Source organism: Ursus americanus, chromosome 22 (assembly GCF_024610735.1).
Source record: "Ursus americanus isolate L20-20 chromosome 22, mUrsAme1.1.p, whole genome shotgun sequence".
Classification (NCBI taxonomy): domain Eukaryota; kingdom Metazoa; phylum Chordata; class Mammalia; order Carnivora; family Ursidae; genus Ursus; species Ursus americanus.
The window spans coordinates 36,878,212-36,895,352 of NC_142148.1; the positions used below are offsets into that span (position 1 = coordinate 36,878,212).

The 17,141-nt window shown below is 41.6% G+C and overlaps 1 long non-coding RNA gene across 10 annotated transcripts in view; it reads left to right on the forward strand.

Annotated features, from left to right (window-relative positions):
- The window catches only part of LOC123799865 (uncharacterized), a 503,415-nt gene that overhangs the window by 471,688 nt on the left and 14,586 nt on the right, over positions 1–17,141 (forward strand). For 8 of the 10 annotated variants that reach the window (XR_015720954.1, XR_015720957.1, XR_015720959.1 and 5 more), the window contains 3 exons: positions 547–670; positions 3,752–3,847; positions 7,950–8,115. This is a non-coding gene — a long non-coding RNA (uncharacterized LOC123799865). The remainder of the gene's footprint in view (positions 1–546; positions 671–3,751; positions 3,848–7,949; positions 8,116–17,141) is intronic. The other 2 variants (XR_015720958.1, XR_015720962.1) reach the window with 2 other exon arrangements.

The window sequence follows — 17,141 nt, forward strand, 5'->3', positions numbered from 1 at the left end:
TCTTAAAATAATGTTATGTCATGCGTGCCTTTTTGAGCAAATATATGCCAATTAGATAGGCTCATGTAAGTCTTTGAAGGAAAGAATTTTTCCCCCAATTAGCTTCTCTCCACTATCCAATAGAACCAGCTTACTCATACTCCAGAATGATCGTAAACCAAATCACAAGGGTCTCTTGACATATTTTAAAGTGATAATATAGTCACCTACGTTTTAATCAAGTTCATTTCAAGTTTATAGCAAAGGGATATAAGGGCTGGCCATGCTCCCCAGGCAGATTCTAAAGACATCTTGGTTTTGGCTTGTGGGAAAAAAAGCAAAATGCAAAGGCTGCCCAGGATGTCATCTTTCGGGGAAAAAAAAAGAAAAAAAAAGAAAACAATAAAAGTGTGACTTATTGTGGACTCCCCTGTTTCAACACTCTGTTTGAGATCATCCTTTGATGCCACACAGATGTTCTGTAAGTGAATGGCATCAGTACTTGTTTAAATGAGGTCCAGAAGTATTTTCCCTTTCCAATACTTAATGCCATGTTTTTCCTTTCAGATTATTGTAAATTGTGATACCAAAGTTGTCAAATCTACAGTGCTTCGGGGTGAAGGCCTTTGTAACAATACTGCTGTATCAGAGAACAGACTCTTTACTCCCCAAGCTTCCTTACGCATTCGCTGTGAGTCACCGACCACCTATTGCCTCTTTTCCTAACCTTGTATTGCCAAGTGATTTGTCCACACGTATTTATTAAGGATATCATATCATTTACAGCTTGTTCATTGACAGCCTGTCTCCAAAAGTGACAGGAAAACAATATAATTTGTGGTCCTTCCTAAATATCTAAGAAGGAAAAAGAAGATATTATGGCAAGCTTCTTCAAATTCACAAATGAGGCAGGATAAAAATCTCTGCAGAATTTATAAAGTCTGAACAATGCCTTTGATCTTGATGTATTATCATCCCACCCCCACTCTGCCATCCACAGTGGTGCCGTCAATATTTTACTGTGCTGGCCTAACACACAGCTCACAATTTTAAACTGACAAATCTAAGAGCATAAATTTTAGATGCTTTTTGCAAAACAGCAAGGCTGAGGACAGACGGTACATTCAGAGTATTATAGCCTGTTCTAATTCATGCCATTTTCACACACTTGGTCCCCCTCTGAAGGCTTTAGGGGCATATTTCAAACAAATATCAGTGCTTTGTGTTTATACCACATAATAAAGCATACCTGGGCCTGTCTGTAAGAGAATATCTGTTTTCCAAATCATCTCAGTTACGGAGAGAAAATTGATTCTATTTTGAGTCCAAATATAAGAGTAGACCCCCAAGTGAACATTTAAAATCTGTTCCCTGGGGATTTGCTGGGGGGCTTCCAGCTACGTATTACTAAAGTAGGATCCATCCGCAGGTGGATGCAGTGTGATGGGGGGTACAAGGAAAGGTTAGCTGCTTCCAAGTATTTCCCTCTCTTCCCAATGCCTCCTCGTCCCCTTCCCCGGGCCCGTAGGAGTACATGACATTTAACTATGAGAAAAGGTAGGTTAGGGAAGAGCATCTCTGGAGTTAATTCCCTGCTGTAAAGTCAGTGCCTCTGGGAATTGTGACCCACTCTTTATGTCAATGACTTAAATTAGTTAAGAAGTAGCTTTCTTCTAAAGAAAGTAGGAAGAGCCAGAGCATGGAGGAAGAGGTGGGGAGGATAGACTCAGGGGTTAGATGCCTCTGAGTAATGAGAGTATAGTGAGTATGGTAGGCAGAAGTGACAAATAATGTGGCCATGTTGTCACCGCTCCCTCTGTCACGCCCATGAAAGACATTCCAACCAACCACGGTTCTCCTTCTCTCCAGAGTTTTGATGTGTCTTCAGACTCCTACCGACACTCCCGCACCTGCTATTGACCAGTGGGAGCTGGCAGGTGTTTGAAATTATGCAACACCCCCACCCACCACAGGAGTCATTAAAAAGGATGATGGGGGGCGCCTGGGTGGCACAGCGTTTAAGCGTCTGCCTTCGGCTCAGGGCGTGATCCCGGCGTTGTGGGATCGAGCCCCACATCGGGCTCCTCCGCTATGAGCCTGCTTCTTCCTCTCCCACTCCCCCTGCTTGTGTTCCCTCTCTCGCTGGCTGTCTCTGTCTTTGTCGAATAAATAAATAAATAATCTTAAAAAAAAAAAAAGGATGATGGGATCACAGGAGTCAACTTAAAGGACAGGACAGGAAAAAGAGGTTTAGAACTGGACTTAAAAACCAGCTATGCTTCTTACTCATTGGGCAGCGTAAATAAGAACTGTGACCATAGTAGTATTAAAAGCTACCATGTATTAAGTCCCTACTGTAAGCCTGATATTCTGCAGGATGCTTTACTTAGGGCAGTAAAGTATCATTATTACATTGGTGAGTTCTAGAGTCAGCCTGTCAGAGTTTGAATATTAGCAGAAGAGGCTGCCAAGAGAATTCAAGCCTCAGTCTCTCATCTATAAAATGGGAATAATAATGGTCCTACTTCATTGGTCAGTTGTAAGGACATATGAGATAATGTATTGAATGCCCTTGGCATATTACATGGCCATCAATCAGTGTTAGTTTACTCCTGAACACGTGATCAGCATTCTATAAGAGATTGCTATGTTGCAACATTATTTATTTTTTTTTAATTTTTATTTAAATTCAACTTAATTAACATTTACTATATTATTAGTTTCAGAGCTAGAATTCAGTGATTCATTGGTTGCATACAACAGCCAGTTCTCATTATGTCAAGTGCCCTCCTTAATGCACATCACCCAGTTACCCCACCCCCCCACCTACCTCCCCTCCAGCAACCCTCCGTTTGTTCCCTATAGTTAAGAGTCTCCTGTGGTTTAGCTCCCTCTCTGTTTTCGTCTTATTTTATTTTTCCTTTCCCTTCTGTTCATCTGTTTTGTTTCTTAAATTTCACATGTGAGTAAAATCATACGGTATTTGTCTTTCTCCAACTGACTTATTTTGCTTAACATAATACCCTCTTGTTCTATCCACGTTGTTGCAAATGACAAGATTTCATTCTTTTTGATGGCAGACTAGTATTCCATTGTATATGTATACCAGATCTTTTTTATCCATTTATCTGTCAAGGGACATCTGGGTTCCCTCCACAGTTTGGCTATTGTGGACACAGCTTCTATAAACATTGGGGTGCAGATGCCCCTTCAGATCACTATGTTTGTATCCTTTGGATAAATACCTAGTATTGCTATTGCTGGGTCATATTTTTAACTTTTTGAAGAACCTTCATACTGTTTTCCAGAGTGGCTGTACCCGCTTGCATTCCCACCAACAGTGTAAGAGGGATCCCCTTTCTCCACATCCTGGCCGACATCTGTTATTTCCTGAGTTGTTAATTTTAGCCATTCTGATTGGTATGAAGTGGTATCTTAGTGTGGTTTTGATTTGTATTTCCCTGATGCTATGTGACATGGAACATTTTTTCATCTGTCTTTTGGTCATTTGTATGTCTTTTTTGGAGAAATGTCTGTTCATGTCTTCTGCCCATTTCTTGACCAGATGTTTTGTTTTTTGGGGTGTTACGTTTGATAAGTTCTTTATAGATATTGGATACTAAGCCTTTATCTGATGTGTCATTTGCAGATATCTTCTCCCATTCTGTAGGCTGCCTTTTAGTTTTATTGACTGTTTCCTTTGCTGTGCAAAAACTTTCTACCTTGATGAAGTCCCAATAGTTCATTTTTGCTTTGGTTCCGTTGCCTTTAGAGACATGTCTAGCAAGAAATTGCTGCAGCCAATGTCACAGAGATTGCTGCCTGCATTCTCCTCTAGGATTTTGATGGATTCCTGTTTCACATTTAGGTATTTCATCCATTTTGAGTTTATTTTTGTGTATGGTGTAAGAAAGTAGTCCAGTTTCATTCTTATGCATGTGACTGTCCAATTTCCCAACACCTTTTGTTGAAGAGACGATCTTATTTCCATCAGATATTTTTTCCTGCTTTGTCAAAGATCAGTTGACCATAGATTTGAGGGTCCATTTCTGTGTTCTCTATTCTGTTCTATTGATCTATGTATCTGTTTTGGTGCCATATTATTTCTTAAATTTTAAGTTGGAGTGTTTTCTGTTTTTCTCCCTCCCCTCTTGTTTCATGGGTAGATTGAGAGCGTAGAGTCCCTTCTCCCTAGCCACACCAAATAAGTGCAAGCATTTAAAGACCTAAGTGCCTAGTGAATATCCTATTCACCAGTTTTTCCTCTCCAAAAGACAAGGTGAGCATCTGTGGGGCTACTTGAACTAGAAGTAAAATGGGCTAGAAGGATTGTAGGATTTTCCAGCCAAAGTGGGAAATAGAAAAGAAATTTTTATGACGGGTCACAGGACAAGGAGTAGAAGGAATAATGAGGTTGTACTTCTCTTGATTCCTGTACATGTCCTGTACATGTCCTGTACATGAGAAGGTGGATAACTTGGAATCTATTTGTGGGAGATTGGGGCATGAAGCCATAGCTGTGCTTCTCTCCCTTTCTTTTGCTTCTTTTGGTGCTCTACAAAACGGAACAAGCAGAACCTGCCTTTGTAAGTGGGACAGTGGTGAACTCAAATCCATGGATATGGTTATTTATCACTCATAACCTGTAAGAATGCTGTCCAGTAGAAACATAACACGAGCTCCATATATAATTAATATTTTTCTGGGCACTTGGGCTCACTCAGTTAAGTGTCCAACTCTTGGTTTCGGCTCAGGTCATGATCTCAGAGTCACGATCTCAGTGTCATGAGATTGAGCCCTGAGTCAGGCTCTGTGTTCAACCTGGAGTCTGCTTGAGATTCTCTCTTTCTCTCTCTCCCTTTGCCCCTCCCTCCCTCAGCTCATGTTCTCTATCCCTTCCTAAAATAAATAAATAAAATCTTTAAAAATATATTTTTTATGCCAATATATCCAAAAATATTATCATTTCAACTTGTAATCAACATTTAATTAATTGTACCAAGCTTTTAAAATTCAGTAGGTATGTTAAACTTATAGCACATCTTAATTTGGAACAAGGCAAATTTCAGGTGCTCAATAGCTATGTATGATGTTATCAACCTACACTGATTCCTTGGGCTTCTTCTTGAGGAAACAAGACAATATATACCTCTCTCAGAAGGTCAACATGAGGGCAACAAAATTAAGGAAGCAAAACTTATTTCACACAAATGTTCTACCACTATTACCACACAAATTTTATTTTTTGCTCAGGATCTTCATTGCCTTTTTTAAAATAATCTATTAAGTATCATTACTATTGTAGATGTCTATTTGGGGGACAAGATGGCAACAGCTTGCTTCTTCATGCCAAGCAGGAAATGTCCAAAGCCACGGGGTAGACTGCTTAAGAAATAGGACTCCAGTGCGGCGGAACTGAGAAACGGCCATTACCACCCTGCATAGGAAGTACATTTTCTTTACTAGAAATTCTTTCTGTAGTATAGAACTCTCAAAATTATGTCCTAAGTGACTAGAAATTTACAGGAGGAGGAAATCCAAGGCTGGAAATGTCCCTGTGATGCCACTACGTCCATTATATACATTTAGTGCAGTTCCTTTGCTCTTTCCTCCTTCACTTCAATCCCACCGATGGGAACCCCTAAATTTTTCTTTAGAGCCTCATTTAAACCTCTTGAGAATGGTATATGTAATTACAGGCTCAAGAGAAAATAGAAAATGAAGAAATCCATGCCTTACTTTACTGATGAGAAAGTTGATTTAGAGAAAATGGGTGAATGCCCCCCAAATCCCATAGCCTGTAAGCATAAGAGGAGGATTAGAAATATTTTGATTTTCAAAAGAATATTGTCAACCCACAAAATGGGAGAAGTTATTGGCAATATATATGTCTGATTAAGTCTACTGTTAAGGATATATAACAACTCCTATTAATCAGAAAAATACAACAAATATGCAAGTTACCAATAAAGAACTTGGTGGGCTTTGGTCACCAAAAGCCATGTATAAAAATTTTCACAGAAGCTTTCTTGGTAATTGCTAAAATCTGGAAACAACACAAATGTCCATCAATGCTAGAATGGATTACAAACAATTGTGATATGTTCACATAATAGAAATGAGAAGCAATGAGAATCAATGAACTATTGTCATATGCAACACAGATTAATCTCATAAACATCATTTTGAGCAAGAGAATTCAAAAAATAAACATATTATACAATTCTATCTTTGCAATATTCCCAAACAGGCAAAACTAATCTAGAGTATTCAGTCAGGACAGTGGTTTGTGGGATGGGAGAGGTTGGTAGGGATAAGAAGTGGCGTGTGTGTGTGTGCGTGCGTGTGTGTGTGTGTGTGTGTGTGTGTGTGTGTGTGTAAGGGTAAGAGTAGTTCTGGAAGGCTGAAAATGCTCTATTTTTTATTTAGGTCCTGCCTTGTTTCTTTTTTAAAAAAATGATTTTATTTATTTAGTTGAGAAAAAAAGAGAGAGAGCGCGAGTGAGCAAGCATGAGCTGGGTGAGGGGGAGAGGAAGGAGCAGACTCCCCACTGAGCAGGCAACCCAATGCGGGGCTCGGTCCCAGAACTCCAGGATCATGACCTGAGCCAAAAGCAGACTCTTAACCAACTGAGCCACCCAGGCGCCCCAAGGTGCTGCTTTATTTCTGAAAATGTATTGAACTCTACATTTTCAGTAAATGTAATTTTTGGCATGTGTATTATGTTTTAATTATAGATTTTACAAAAGGAAACTAAAATTGCTAGAATTCTCCCCAAACTAGAGGCTTGTTTTAGCTAGTAAATTTGGGGAGTTTTATCCCTGTCCTGCTTTCTACCCTTCACACCTACCTCTGTCAGCCATGGGTATGGCTCAGGAAAATGTCTTCTGGGTGATTAGAAGCTCAATTTAATAAAATACTTGAATGAACATTTAGGGCAGGAATTACACTGAGGTCACCCAAGCCCCAAAGTTCTGGTGAAATAGAATCAGGATGATGCTCGTGTTTAGAACAATTCTTCTTTCCTCTTTTATAACCCAGAGCTCTCCCCAGGGCTCCCAAGCAAGAGTCTGCACCAGATATTTTGCACAAATAATGCAGTAAAAATGGGCTTTATTGCCCCATTTCCCGTATCTTATATATAGAGGAATGTCAAACAGCATTTAGAAAGGAGGCCAACTGCAGCTTTGGAGCTTTATAATCTTAACAGCATCCCCACAATGCTGTAAACACAACCTGTCCTGTTCACAATATTTAGGAGAGCTCCCATCCCAGGGGAAGTATCTGCAGTGCTGAGGTAGTCCTCTAGGGTCTAGTACCAAAGGCCTCCAACAGTGGCAAGCCTTGATATATTTAACAAAGAAGGTCTAGGGAACGGTCCTTAACATTGTAAGAAAAGAATCTACAGTGATGAAATATTATTGCAGAGAATAAACTGAATTAACCTCCCATACCCTTCTCCCACAGCACTTCCCCCCATCCCTGGCATTTGGATCATCTCTCCTTCATAGTTATTATTGCACAATGCAGAAAGAGAGAACAAGTTAATACTCAGCCTTCACTTTCAAAGCAGACCTCAGACGGGAAGGTAGAGTAGTGTCAGTGAGGACTCTCCACTGCACATCAACCTAGAGCTGCTGGAAGGTGTCTAGCAGGTGTCTGCCATGCTCCTGGGGGTTCCCTACATGGCTACCCTCAAGAGTGATGCCAATCACTCAAGAGTGATGCATGTCATAAACAGTTCAAACACAGCTGTGGGTGGAAAAATGAAAGGCTCTGTTGAACCCCCTGAGTCAACAAGGAAACATGGCCTCCGAGGCCATTCCAGTGGGCAACTGGAGACCCAACAGTGTCTTCATCAATAAGAAGACGAATGGTGAAGGGTGACCGTACTCTAGGGCCAGTCAGGAAAATGCAGGGTGAGTTTTTTTTGTTTTTTTTTTTAACAATTCTATTCATTTATTTGACAGAGAGAGACCGCCAGCGAGAGAGGGAACACAAGCAGGGAGAGCGGGAGAGGAAGAAGCAGGCTCCCAGCGGAGGAGCCTGATATGGGGTTCGATCCCAGGACCCCGGGATCACACCCTGAGCCGAAGGCAGACGCTCAACGACTGAGCCACCCAGGCGCCCCTGCAGGTGAGTTCTTACACACCTAGCTCTTCACCTACGGCAGAGTCAAGGAATCCTTCAGCATGGAGATGCTACTTGGCATCCATGTTGGAATTGGATCCGCCCACCATCAGCAGTCCCGCCATCAGCAACATGACAGATGGTGTGGTTTATCGCACCGAGTCTCCATCCAGCAGATCCTGTCCCTGCAGCTGAGAAGCTGGGCATCTGGGGGAGAATGACGGGTGAGGGTTTGATCACAACCAGGACACGATAGGGCACTGCTTCTGAGGCCACAAGGACAACCCTGCAGCCTCGGCAAAAATGAGGGATGCTCATGCTGGAGAAGGGGCTGCCAGTAGCAAGTTCAGACACCTTCCCACCTCTGTCCCCATGGCCCACACTGCTCAGTCTGCAAGCGCTCAACCAATATATTCTATCTCCCTATCTCACAATCATTGAAGGTCTATGTAGAATTTAAAAAAATAAATAAAAGAGCCTTTTTTCTCCGTGGAGTTCATTACTGATGGACTAGAGCAATGAGATGTAGACATCAAGTGACATGTCTCCAGCTGTCTGTGCTACTATTTATAATCGCACAGCTGCCCTAAGATCTTGTCTCTATTCGATTTTTATCAGCCTTATTTAGTTATAATTGACATATGTATTCCGGATATGTTTAAATTATGCAATTTGATGTGTTTTGACAAATGTAGACATCCATGAAACTATCACCACAATCATAATAATGAACATATACTTCACCCACAAAAGTCCTTCATGACCTTTAAAATTTCTTTTTGCTTCTTCCTCATACACACATTTATCTGCTCTCTGTCCTATAGATTAGTTTGTACGGTCTAGATTTTCGTACAAATGCAGTCAGACAGCATATTAACATACTGCATCATTTGAGATTTACCCAAGATGTAGCACTTCCCAATAGTTGATTCTTTTTTAATTGTTCTTTGGTATTCTATTTATCGATATCACAAACACACAGAGTTTTGAAGCCTATGACAAAGACATTAAAAAAAAAAAAACAGACATAATCTTCTTTTCCTTCCTCCACCAGCCTAGGTGAAAGATTCCACAACCAATGATATAACCTTCTAATCCACTCAGGGGTAAGACCAAGGTGGGATGGGAGCAGATGGAAAAACCTTGAGATAAGTTTGGGGACCCCAGAATACAGGTCACTAGGGTCCAAAGTCCAGCCAGAAGCCCAGATATTTCCATGATGCTAGTGTGGGACAGCAATGACAACCAAGGGCACCCGTGTTAACACAAGCATGGGGGTAGGAAGGGGCAGCAGGTAATATCCACCATGAGAAGAAGCATGAGAAATCCCTAAATTGAATGAGAAAACCCAGAGCTCCCTTGAAAAGTGCTACATGATTACATTTACCCTGAGATTAAATTTAGCTAACTAGAAAGTGCATTTAGTTATTTAATAGAATAAAAGTTACATCTTGCGCTTAGCTTATGAAGTCACACCTGCTGTTCTGGTGAGTGTCCCTAATTAATTATAATCTGGATGTTGATTTCTAATGATAAAGCTCCTAAGATAATAACATACAAAATCGAGAAATGAAAACAATTTTGGCCTCCATTTTTGCTTTGAAATAACTTTCTCTTTGGTTTTCCTCCCTGTGCCTGTACTCCTGCTTCTGTACAAACAGGCAGATCCTGAATCCTGTTAAACTCTTAGAGCAGGTCCTTCCTCTTTTCAAAATCCTCACATAAAAGCCCGCGCCTTTGCAGTGAGTTCTCGCCTGACATGATCTCGCCTGTTCTCTACTTCCGCCCTGACCACTGGGCTCCAGTCCCCAGGTGCCCCCCTAGGGCACCCACCAGTCACCTGGGCTTGCACACATGATTCCCTCTGCTTGCAGCATCTCTGACTGTTCCCCAAGACTTTTCCTTAAAACTCCCCTGCCACTCTGATCTAAAATTCCAACTTCTGGCACTCCCTTCCTCCAAAAGACAGGTAAATACATCATCCATTTCCTGACTCCCAGGCTAGGATAAATACCCTAGGAGGCCATGGATTTATGTTTGTTTTATCACTCTTTTATCCCCAGTGGGTTGAGTAATGCAGTTCCCAGGCTGGACCCTCGGTAAATATCTGTTGGGTGGATATAGTGGAATTTACGTTGCAGGAAGATAGACACGCCCATCGCCCTGGCAATACTTTCCCTTCTTCTAGGCAAGATTCAGTGGTAGACGAATTACAAGCTGTAGGAGGGGTTTGCTCTAGAGTCCAAGATCCAACATCAGATTCAACGGTGGATTGGCGGTTAGGCTCCAGGAGCCCTAAGCACCTGTCCCCACAGTAGGATTTCGTCTGCATGTTTCGGCCCTATGTAGAGGCCTCTCCTCCAAGAGGGTCCTGAGCAAGTACCAGGTACTTCCCACCCCACCCCCAACAAGTCAGAGGGAGCAATTTCCAGAAAGCGAGCACATTGTGCTTCTAACACCCAAAATGGGATGTTGTGCTTGGTGTGTTTTGTTGAATTGCACTCTCCTTTTCCAGTGCTTCCAAGATGGGCCAGCTCTCCTCTGCTGGATAAAGTTTTTCTTTGAATATATCACTGTGTTTAATCAAGCTCCAGTCAGATCTTGGGCCTCTAGGTATCCTTACAATGCCTACATATCTCCACTCGAGTTCGTTATAATTAGAGTTTATTTCTGAGAAGGCCTATTTAATATTAAGTTCATGGGGAAATATCACTGTAACTCTAGAGAACATTTCCTCTAACTACCAAGACACATACTTGCAGATAATAATATAGGGAAGCATGTACAAGGCTTAATGAAAATAATAATAACTGAATTAAATCAGCTCCAGCCATGTCCCCAAAAGTACCCTAGCCCTTTATATGTAGTAACTTATTTAATATAATAATCTGAAGAGATAGGTGCTCTTATCTATCCCATTCCTTCAACTAAGGAATAAAGAATAGCACTTAGCACTAAAATTGCATAGTAATGGGTGGCAGATCTGTTGTAGCATTATATAAATAACATAAATACGAGAATAAATTAGAAAAAACACAGGGTAATATCTAAAATATTTAACAACCAAAACAGTGATATGAATTACAATATAAATCAATTTATAAGTCAAAACCTAAAGGAAAAACGTATTGATTTTTATTCTCTAACTTCACTAAATTATAAATATAAATGAAATCATAAAAGTGCTTATTAGGTGATGTAAATTACAAGCACAAATCATTCATCAACTCAACCTAGTAGTTTCCTAATCTTGTGTCAATTCTAGAAACTGTTACATATCTTTTGCAAGATGTGGCCATGCTCAGTTCCAACTATCTGACTCTGAGACCACTGGCAGTTGCACCAAGTTTCCTTATTAAATCGAGAGTGACTTAGTCCCTGGTGCTCATCGCTTTGTTGCAGCCACAGGACAGCTGCGTGTGCACCTTGACATTGGTGTTACCCACTATCTTAGCCCCAAAGAACGGACGCCTCAGCCCCCACACTAACCATGCTCTCACCAGTGCCACCCACGCCTGTTCCGTGGCTACTGTGTAGCAGGATAGGACCGGAGCAGTACCCACCCTGTGCGGTCTCTATGGATGGCTGTGCGGGGACACTACACAAACAAAAATGTCTATAAAGTGCCCAGAAACCTCGATAACAGTAGTTACCTCTGCAAAATAGGGGACAAAAGAGATTTCAGGCCCATCTGAACACATTTCAAAGCAAATGTTTTCATGTATTATTTTTGTAAAGAATGTTTCAGAAACAAAAAAAAATATTTCGTAAGTTTAAATTTTTATTAAAATTGCTTTTATAAATCTGGCTAGTTAGCTGAGAATAGGAGATTTTTTAGAAATGAATATTCTTTATGTTTAATGCTAAAATCTTCACACAGACCCACATTTTCCTTCTCAAATCTAACATACTTTTCTACTATTTTCTGGATAACGACTGAACACTAGCTCACGCTATTAGTGGGGAAGGTTCTTTGTTGTACTCAGCTATTGATTCATTTAAAAATACTGTTTTAATGAGCACCTACTATTGCCAGGCCCCATGCGAGGTCATGTAGACAAGGAGTGAACACAGTCTATGGAGCACCAGCTGACATGGAACCATGAGTAGAGATGGGAATTTTAGTGGGGAAGAGAAAATATGGATGTTCTTCACTGGGGCCTCACAAGCAAGGAGAATAATGAAGGGTAAGAATTAGGGAAAGGAGGCAGAGCCCTGAACTCACAGGGTGCTCCCAGCAGGGGGAGGATTCTGGACTGATTCAAGGAGCAATAAGGTTCCAACAGCTAAGCCACCTGATCAAATGTGTCATTTAAAAAACCTCCGGTGCAAGTGGGTTTGAAGAGAACCACCCACGCCAACCACATCTGGCTTTCTAGTCAGAGGATTAAAACGTAATAAAATGCAATCAATGCCAACACTCGACTGGAAATGATATAATTCCCAATAATTAGGAAATGATAAGCCAGAGACAATTCTGCTCCATAGAGAGCCAGGTAACAGGGTTCGCCAAGGATTTATGTGGAATCACAGCAGCATTACCTCCTTTTTTCCCTTTTTGCACCAAAAGATAATTTAAAGGAAACATGGATCCCATTTGTAGGGATGTGGCTGATTGCTCCTCCCTGCGACCCCAAAGCTCCCCTACCGGCATCCTCGACCTTTGCCCGTCTCCCGTAATACATGAGACTTATCCTCTGCATGTTCGCATAGATGCTAGTCTCTGAGCTTTTTGTTGATGAATCAAATGCCCATGATATTTAATAGCAGATGTTAACCCCGCTCCGAGTTTCTGATTCCTTAAGTCTTAAACTTTAATGTCTTTATTTCCAGTTCAGTAACTCAGCCAGTTGTCGCATTTCCCTTTTTCAAAATTGGTGAGTATTCTTGATAAAGGATCTCAGAATGCATTGAGCTCAGGATAACCTGAATTATTACACATCAGGCTTCTAATCGGGGAGTGCTACCCAGTGAGACGGAAATAATGTGCTTTTATCACGCAGCGGGCAGATGAAACATTGTGCTTGTTTTATAACAAATGTCATACTTAAAACTAGAGGCATTTGCAGCTCCAAGGGACAATAATTTCTATTCGTTTACTAAACACAGGTGTCCATCTCACAAGTTCCTTTTTAATAAGGAAGTCTACCGAAAGCAGCACTGTATTGCGAAATCAACCACAACTGGAGAGCTGGGGTGAACAAACATACTTTGGGAATTTATTGCTTATCCCCATTTTCATTTTACAAGGTGTAGGAGAGATGAAAACAGTGTAAACATGAAGGGCACAGAGTAACCACTGGGGTCCCTCCTGTTTTCTTCCAACTGGAATTTCTAATAAAAGCGTATTTGAGTCTGATCCTGGCATTGCCTTGGCAGGGCGCCCAGCGTCACAGTCACAGCGGTGCTAGGGGCGCTCGTAGAGGTGGCAGGTGGTGGGGCGGAGACCGAAGGTGGTGCCCAAGGCAAGAAGAGCTCTGGGAGCAAGACTGGCTGCATAATTTGTGGACTTAGTGCAAAATGAAAACGTGGGGATGCTTATTCAAAAATTATGAAGAACCTCAAGAGAGCGATAGCAGAACATTAAATCAAGCATGGAGTCTTTCTAAGCATGGGGTTCTGTGTGACAGCACACGGGACAGCACTGTGCAGGTCAGGGATCTGTGCAGTGTCTGAATTGAAGCTGGGGAGAAAGTTCACTGTGAGAGGAAATTTACAATGGGCTTCTTTAAACAGACTGGTCAGCTGCAAAGCCTTTATGTATTTTTTCTTATTTTTCTTTTATGGACAGGGAGGCAGAGATCAGGAATACATTAAAATATAAATGGGGTTATGGTCTAAAAGCTATTTATTCCTTGTAAAAGTAGAGAAGATTCTGCCAAATGCTAAAACTAACCCAGCTAGGGGAGTGGGGTTGGGGGCAGGGGGAGGGAAAAGGTTGTAAACCACCGATTTTCTACTGATACCAGGAAAGGGAATAAGGCTTCTCTAGAAACAGCTGGTTGCCATGGTAAAATGGTAAAGAGAGCTTTCTTCAGTTTTTGTCTTCTGAATTGGAAACCCAAAACTGAGGAGAAGGACTCAGGGAACTTCGAGTAAAACAGTTGCATGTAGACTTCATGCACAGCAGCAAGAGATGATGTCAGACAAATGGTTAGCTGAGGCATCGGGACTGGCCCCAGGGCTTGGTGGAGGGAGTGAGCAGAATGTAAAGCTCCGAGGAAATTTACAGCAGGATTATAATCATGGCTTGCTGAGCCTGGCTCCTGTGTCCAGCCAGAGCTGTGCCAGTCACCGTCTATACATCATTTGACTTAACTTGTGTATTTCTCAGAGCAAGCTAGCATGGCATGTATCATCATCATCATTTTGCAGAGGAAGAAACAGAGATCAAAAAGGTCACATAATTTGGCCAAAGCTGTATTGCTACTAAGTGGCAGACCACAGCTCTGACTCTTGGCAGGATGTGGCTTGCTAAAAAAAAAAAAAAAAAAAAAAAAAATGGTAAGGGCAACAAGACCGGGACCTATTGTAGAAATCGTTCACGGACTTTGTAGCAATAACATGAGTGCAATAAACTAGGAGAAGATTAAAAGTTTAATTGGAGATAATAGTTTGACCTTAGTTGATATGACTTAAATATTGTTTGAAATGATGTTTATGTTTCCTTCTATCTATTAGAGACGAGTTGTCTAAGTATTTGGTCAAGGTTCAGATCAGTGTTTTATCAGAAGAGAAACTTTATTTTTTTGAACAAAAGAAAAACAGACGCTTTATCTAATAGCACGTTGAACAGATGCTAAAGGCATGCGGTGCTTAAGAGTTGTGCAAGCTAAGTGGCACATACCAAATGTTCAATAATACCTGCGAATGAACGAACGGTCACAAAACGGGGAAGGAAGAAGTATAAAGGTGCATGTGGAAGAAGACAGAAATTCTCTTGTTTCTGCCAAATTTGTTAGTATTTAGCTTCAATGCCAATTTGTTCTTCTAAGCAGGTCACTGTATGTTAAGTAAGGGTTATAAACCTTCATTCGACTATATGTCCTCCTCAACCAAGCATATATTTATAAAACTACCAGGGTCATGGGACTTATGTTTTATGCTAGAAAGAAATTTGGCAACCATGAACATTCATTGCAGCTTCTTCATTTCTATGAATAATTTCCATTCACATTGGTTAAGAATTCTATGTGGCGATAGCAGAATTTCTGCCTTGCTATAATCTGGGTTATTCTCCTATCTCAGAAGTGAGCCAGGAGAGATAAGTATTGATTCTTTTCCATTATGGGTCAACCAGAGGCCCTAGAACACCACAGAGTGAGGCAGAGTGGGTCTGTACAATGCTCCTCTCTTTCCCTGCCCCATTGTACCTTCAGATTTGTCATGGGAACCCATCACAGTGGCTGACCAACTCCCCTCACAATGGCTGGAAACGAGCCGGCAAAGTGCCTGGTCCACGACTCATGCCCAGCAAATGTTTCATACTCTCCCTTACAGCCATGTCCTCTACCCTGGCCCCTCTCTCCACCATCCCCCTATCCATAACTAAAATGTATGTCTTATTCCCTTGGGAGTGTTGTTCTCAAGCAGCTGTCATAGTTGAAAAAGGATCTGTCAAGCTAATTCCCACTGAAGTGTTAATTGTTGACAATAACATAATGTGTCACCTGCTCAGAGATATTTGCGTTTTGTGGGGGGTCTCAGAAACAGCCAACTCTTACCTGGCATAGAACCCAGTCACTGTTTCATGAACAATATTCAATGAATTGTTTGAACTAAACTCACCGAAGGAATAAATCTCCAATAGTAGGACTTCAGGCACCAATATAAGCCGGTAGGGAAGACGTTCTTGGACAAAGAGGTTTTCCAAATGTCACTCAAATCCCACAGAGGGCCAACTTCAGCTCTGACTCTCCACATTAATCAGAAAATCTCTGCCCTACATGTGAATGGAATTCCTTCCAGCAAATTTTAACCTAAATCTTTTCCTGCAGTGCTCCATGGAGAATTAGCAGAGCCCATTGCTTTCCTTCACACAAAAACCTTTCCATATACTGGATGATTATAGTACTGGGGAGAGAGAGAGAGATTGATTTATTATCCAAGTGAAGTATTTACCCACCAGACGTTCTTCTATGAAGTGTGTGGAGCAACTCAAATACATAAAGCTAATATTGTTTCAAATTAATCCGTAGCACATATTTACTTGCTTATGTCTTTCCACTAATTAGCTGGTAGTAATTATACAAAAAAAAAAAAAAAAAGGAATACCCACAAACTTCCAATTTTCATTATGAGAATATGTCTCAAGAAAACACGAGTACTTGAATTCTGGGTTTTTTCTCCTAATTGAGTGAAGTGTAACAAAGTCACACTGTGCTTAGGTCCCAAATGGTGTTTTCCAGTTCCGGAGTATCTCAGTTGTATGACCTTGGTCAGCCCTGGTTTCTTTGTCGGCAGGTGGGGGGAAGTCATGATGTAACATCACATAGTGCCTTCTCTGGGCCAAGTACCGGTCAGAGGGCTTTGCAAATGTGCATGTGTTTAATCCTTCTGGGACCCTCAGAGGACGGCACTACTAGCATGCTCCTCTCTTACAGCAGAGGAAACCGGGAGGAGAAAGGTATAACTCTGTGCCCAAAATCATGCAGCGGGAAGGTCAGAGGCAGGGACTTGAACCTGGGCAGGCTGGCTCCAGAGTCTGGGGCCCTAACCATTCTTTTCACATCAGCCTGCCTGTCACAAGCTGGAATCTTGGGTGATGCAGTAGGAAGGAGCTTTAGGGAGGACCTGGTCCACATCCTTAGCCAATGCTTCACTTGCATGGGAAATGGGATCTTGACACACAGAGGCCTTGAACTACGCACGAGGGATGGGGAGGGACTTTGTTACATGTTTCTGAGCATTTGGGTTGCCCTAGAAGCAGTCTGTGTGATAAGAATGCAGTTTATTCAGGAGGAGATCAGAGGGAGATCCCTGAGAGAGGAGGGGAGTGGGGAAGTAAGTCAGGAAAGGGATGGGAGTCGGTA